The 6,383-nt window shown below is 51.6% G+C and overlaps 1 pseudogene; it reads left to right on the forward strand.

Annotated features, from left to right (window-relative positions):
• The first annotated feature begins 4,990 nt into the window (after window positions 1-4,990).
• LOC147981920 (uncharacterized) lies at window positions 4,991-5,971 on the forward strand (annotated as a pseudogene).
• Window positions 5,972-6,383: the final 412 nt, after the last annotated feature.

A 6,383-nucleotide genomic window follows, 5' to 3' on the forward strand; every position in this document is an offset into this window, starting at 1 on the left:
TACCCTGCTATCCGGATACTTACGATTTGGCCAGGGGCTTGTCCCTAGGCGCCCACTCCTCTCCGCCGTCGTCGGCGTCGGTGGAATAGTCCAGAGGAAGGGTTTTCCCCTTCTTGGACCCTTCGGCCTCCCCAGCTGGGGCGGCCTTCCTCTTCTTCCCCTCCCCCATTGGAGGGGGAGGGGTCTCTTCTCCCTCCTCCTTGTCTTCGCGGGAGGAGTGCGTCTTGGATTCGTCGGATGATGAATCTGACACCTTCGGGCGGCGGGCACTCTTTCGAGTCCCCGTGGCCTTCTTCTTGACCTTCTTCTCGGGCACCACATAGGGTGCCGGAACCAGCAGCTTCGCCAAGTGAGCGTCTGTTGGGCCTTCGCGCAAAGGAGCCGGACAGTTGATCTGTCCGTACGTCACCTGCCAATCCTGTCAAAGGTAAGGGAGCTTAGATCCCACATGGAGTCAAACTATGAAAAATTGATACCCTGTGAAATGAAAAAACAGCTTAGCGCAAGAGCGTGACGCTGCGCGCTGAATCCGCGATTCTAGGCATCTTCGTACGTCGTGTCGAAGAGCCTGCTCAGAGTTTGGTGCCGCGCCGGGTCGAACTCCCACAGGTTGAAAGCCCGTTGTTGGCACGGGAGGATCAAGCGGATGAGCATAACCTGGACTACATTGACAAGTTTGAGCTTCTTGTCCACCAGGGTTTTGATGCATGTTTGGAGTCCGGTCATCTCTCCTTTTTTACCCCACGACAGGCCCGTCTCCTTCCAGGAGGTGAGCCGCGTAGGGGGTCCGGATCGAAACTCAGGGGGTGCGACCCATTCGGCGTCGCGCGGCTCGGTGATGTAAAACCACCCCGATTGCCACCCCTTCAGGGTCTCCACAAAGGAGCCCTCGAGCCATAGGACGTTGGCCATCTTGCCCACCATGGCACCTCCGCACTCCGCCTGGTTGCCGCGCACCACCTTCGGCTTGACATTGAAAGTCTTGAGCCATAGGCCGAAATGGGGGTGGATGTGGAGGAAAGCCTCGCAGACGACGATAAACGCCGAGATGTTGAGGACAAAGTTCGGGGCCAGATCATGGAAATCCAGGCCATAGTAGAACATGAGCCCCCGGACAAATGGGTGGAGAGGAAAGCCCAGTCCGCAGAGGAAATGGGGGAGGAACACCACCCTCTCATGGGGCCTAGGGGTGGGGATGAGCTGCCCCTTTTCGGGAAGCCGGTACGCGATGTCGTTAGACAGGTATCCGGCCTTCCTCAGCTTTTTGATGTGTCCCTCCATGAAGGAGGAGACCATCCACTTGCCTCCCGCTCCGGACATGGCTGGAGAAGGTTGAGGTGGGGAGTGCGGACTTGGGCGCTGGAGCTCGAGTGCGCGAAAATGGATAGGCAAAGGAGGAAGAAGGCGTAGGTGAAAAGATGGATCCTTATCCCCTTATATGGGTGGATGCGACTACGCGTCTCCACCAGCCTGGTAAAACTCGCTTATCTCCCAAGCGTCGTAATCAATGGTGCGGTTGGGTTACCCACGCCCGTATTGATGAGAATCCCGGAATAAGGGACACGATCTCTGCTTTAACAAGACGTGCCAAGGAAACCGCCTCGCATAACGCGCTGAGATGGGACAGTAAAACGGTTCGAATAAAAGCTTGGCCATGGTGTGATGTCACACTATGGAATACGTCAGCAGATTAGATTTGTGTAAATATTATTCTCTCTATGGCAATATGTGGAAACTTATTTTGTGGAGCCGGACACTATCTTTGTGTTCAAAATCTTCTATGAAGTACTTGGAGGAGGAACCTGCCTTGCAATGCCGAAGACAATCTGCGTGCCGGACTCGTCGTCATTGAAGCCTGGTTCAGGGGATACTGAGGGAGTCCTGGATTAGGGGGTGTTCGGATAGCCGGACTATACCTTCAGCCGGACTCCTGGACTATGAAGATACAAGATTGAAGACTCTGTCCCGTGTCTGGAAGGGACTTTCCTTGGCGTGGAAGGCAAGCTTGGCGATACGGATATCAAGATCTCCTACCATTGTAACCGACTTTGAGTAACCCTAACCCTCTCCGGTGTCTATATAAACCGGAGGGTTTTAGTCCGTAGGACAACGTACACATCAACAATCATACCATAGGCTAGCTTCTAGGGTTTAGCCTCCTCGATCTCGTGGTAGATCCACTCTTGTACTACCCATATCATCAATATTAATCAAGCAGGACGTAGGGTTTTACCTCCATCGAGAGGGCCCGAACCTAGGTAAAACTTCGTGTCCCTTGCCTCCTGTTACCATCCGGCCTAGACGCACAGTTCGGGACCCCCTACCCGAGATCCGCCGGTTTTGACACCGACAGGGAGCCTGGTCTTGATGCCCGTGCACCACCACCTCAGGTGGCACACGGTCTTGACGTGGTGGAGCTGGAAGCGCACGCGCCTCCCCCTGGGGCTGCTGCACCACCTAGCAGCTTTCTTCGTCGTGCATTGGCACCCTACGCGGTGGGTCACGCTGGGGGGCCTCGCGCCTTGGCTCGGGGACGACATCATGTCGGAGAAGAGGAGGAGGCGCACCATGGGCCATGTTGCCCGCCTGAGACGGCGGGGAGGCAGCGACTGAGACGGCGCAGGAGCCTCTCCAGCGGCGCTGACGCGCTCGGCGATGCGGCCCAGCCAATCCTCATAGAGGTCGTTGGTCGGACGATAGCGCAGAAGCTTGCGCGCCATGAGCAGTGTAGCCTGCGCGTTCGCCGGCCCACGACGGGCATGGGAAGACGACGATGTGGCCGGAGTGGGAGATGGAGTCGTGGTGCTGCCGTCGTGTCGCATGGATGGTGGCAGCAACGAGTCCTGCTGCTCACGGGCAGTAGGGTCGGTGGCGGCAATGGCCACCGGGGAGGCAGAGCGGCGAGGGGCGCGGTTGCCCACAGGCACCTTTTGGGCGACATGAGCGGCCCGACGCTCGGCATGGACACAGCGAGCGTGGGCCATTGGAACAGTGGAGCGGCGGGGGAAAGAATAGTGGAAGAGGAGCTTCGACACACCCCTACCTGGCACGCCAAATGTCTGATTCAGGGCTCCGCTGACCCAAGAAAGGTTCGAACTCTGGGGCGTGTGCGAAGAACTCAACCTCTCCAGCCAACCAATTCGTCGCCCCCAAGGCCTACCTTGATGAACCAGAAAGGAAAGGGACATGGCAGTTTACCCAGGTTCGAGCCATCTGGCGGTGTAAGACCCTACTCCTGCTTTGGGGTGGATTAGCCTCGTGAGGGGTTGATGATGAACTAGTACATGGGAAGAACAACCTCAGGAGGTTTGTTTTTGTGTGGATGTGAGCTAGTGAGGGTTTGGGTTGGATCCCGACCCCCTCCTATGGTGTTGGCTAAGCTATATTTATAGTGGCCTCGGTCCTCTTCCTCCAAAACAAAGGCGGGAAGGGATCCCACAGTGGCCGATTTTGAAGGGGGACAAGTAGTACATCTTATCCTGATGAGGTGGTCTTCGCCTGCAAAGCTTCTACTCATGACGCCGTGGTGGGCTCGGCGATGACATCCTCCCTGCCATCCTAGCGGTCTTGGTCTTGTTGCACAGGAATCGAAACCTTTGGCTGACTCCTCGGGACCCCGCTCCTGCGCTTGCCTCCTTAGCACCAAAGAGGAAACTTGCTGCTTTGCGCCCGCCTGGCCTTGGTTGTCATGGCTTGCGTCACCTCTACCTCTTGAGGTGGGCGCCTCCATAGGAATCTCCGGTCCTCGGGAGCCAGCCTGGGGAGGCCGCTCCCTCCGGAGGTCTTGGTGTCATCCGCCTCACGAGGCTTGGCCCCTCGCGAGGGTCTGTCTTGCCGGTGCTGACGATGGGCATACCAGGCCGTCGATGGAGCCATACAATGGGCCACAGGCAGGCAGGTCTGGGTACCCTGGTTCCCAAAACACCGACAGAAGTGGCAGTGTGTCGTTGCGACTCGGTCTTGTCGGCCGTGTGGCCTTGCAGCCTGGCCGCGAACGTGAAGACGCCAGCCATGGACGCAGAGATGTCGGTCGTGGACGCAATCATGGCCGGCCCGGACGCGGACCAACAAGGTTGGGTCTCACTGGAAGATCACCGGTCGTTAGGTGGCAAGCTAGCCAACCTCCACTCGATGACGTCGACCTCGACCAACCTTCCATTCATGTCGATATTGGCATTTACTTGAACGTGGAATCCGGCAACGACAGCATCGGCGGTGATGACGAACATAGCATGTTTGGCATTGACGTGAATGTTGAACTTGATGCCGTCGACGCTGGAGGTGATGTAGAAAATGTTGAAGGAAACGACAAGGAACATCCTACTCCAACCGGTATGCATGATTGTACTGGTTCATGCATACATGTGTGTTATGCATTGTGGATTATGCATGCTTGCATGGTTCATGCATACATGTGTACTGGTTCATTAATTCTGGATCATGCATGCTTGTACTGGTTTATGCATACATGTGTGCTAGTTCATGGATTATCATTGATGCATGCTTATAGTGGTCATGTATACGAGTTCATGTATTTTGGATCATGCATGCTCGTAGTTGTAATGGTCATGTATACTGGTTTAGGTATTCTGGAGCATGCATGCATGTATTTTTTCATGCATGATTGTTCAGGCATATTGGCAATATAATAAATCTATGACTCCGGTTATTTGCAAATGAAGGCAAGAAAAAGAGAAGGCGGTACAAAGATTAAGAACGTACAAATCTATTTTCCATGATCTTGGAGAGGTCTTCTTTGGGTAAATTGAATCATGGAGTTAGTAAATCTCTCGCCGAAGAGACAAACATTCCTTTGCGAATTATACAACTGAGATGGCGGCAAGGAAAGATGTGTGGTGGATTACAGGGAGTGGTGATCAAGAGGACCAAGAATTTTGGCCGCAAGAGGATTGCTTTCAATGAAGATGCCATAAAGGATATTGATCTAAGAAAAAGAACAAGTCTCCAAGATCTTGATAATGAGTTGAACATGGCAAAGACTACCTTATTCAAGCGTTTGAAGGAGGGAAGACTCAGGCGGCATTCTAATGCTATCAAATCGACGTTGACAAAATAAACAAGAGACTAGGGTTTAGTTCTGTTTGTTTATGTTTGAGCCGTTAAGCATCCCACAACAACCAACATTTGATGGAATGCACAAAGTCATCCACATAGATGAGAAGTGGTTATATCGCACTAGGAACAATCAAAAATTCTATTTGGGTCTCAATGGTGAAGATCCGAAGCGTGCCACACAAAATAAGAATTGCATTTAAAAAGTGATGTTCCTTGCTGCGGTGGTGAGGCCTTGATACGATGATAATGGCAACATGAGATTTTATGGCAAGGTTGGCATAGGGACTTTTACATTCCTAGAGGAGGCTAGGGGGATAGCAAGAACCATGACGCGGGAACAATTGTTACTAAGGTGTTGCTGGCGGTGACAAGGAAAGTTAGCCAATATTACATGGTGAACAAACTTCTTCTTGCAAATAAGGATAAGTGTCCTGCTTCAGAACATGGTTATCCTCTAATCATACAACAGGACAATGCCAAAACTCATATTCCCGTCAATGATCCTATGTTTTGTGAAACTGCAATGACAGATGGATGGAACATTAGGTTGACGTGCCAACCACCTAATTCTGCTGATCTGAACATATTGGACCTAGGTTTTTTGCAGCCCTACAAGCTTTATTTCAGAAGTTGTTCCAAGGTTCACTAGATGACATTGTTACCAAGGTGCTCCAAGCATATGGAGATTATCCCCCCCCCCAAGCGGAGCAACCACATCTTCCTCACTTTGTACTCATGTATGTCGAAGATACCCAAACTTAATGGCAGCCAACACTACAATGTTCCACACATGAGGAAGATGGCCCTAGCAGGATCTGGCCTTCTCCCAGCTAGGTTACCATGTGATCCAGCAATTGTAAATGCCACGATCAAGTTCCTAAGTGCCATCATCTAGACGTCGGCATTGTCTATGCATGCAACTGTTTGCACTCTGGACATATTTTGGTTCACTTGATCAAAGAAATATGGGCATATTTTGGGTTCAATTGACCAATGTAGTATCTACATATTTTGGCAACAAATGATCAGTGTAATCTGAACATATTTTGGCAACAAGTGATCAATGAAATCTGTACATGTTGATCCATGTATTTTGGATATGTTTTGTGTTTAGTTGACCAGTGATAATTTCCATGCATGAAATTGAGGTTGAGCTATTTAATCTGGAGCTAACCACGAAGCAAAAATACACATCACATTCCCTTTGTTCTTGAGGACATGGGAGAAGTCTTGTCATAAGGAATCATGTGAAGTTGGTATTCATTCAATATTTCGATGATATGTATGTTGTTCTTCCTCTAGTGGTG

The sequence above is a fragment of the Triticum urartu genome, chromosome 3A (genome assembly GCF_056163025.1).
Source record: "Triticum urartu cultivar PI428250 chromosome 3A, HENAU_Tu73, whole genome shotgun sequence".
In the NCBI taxonomy this organism is placed as follows: Eukaryota; Viridiplantae; Streptophyta; class Magnoliopsida; order Poales; family Poaceae; genus Triticum; species Triticum urartu.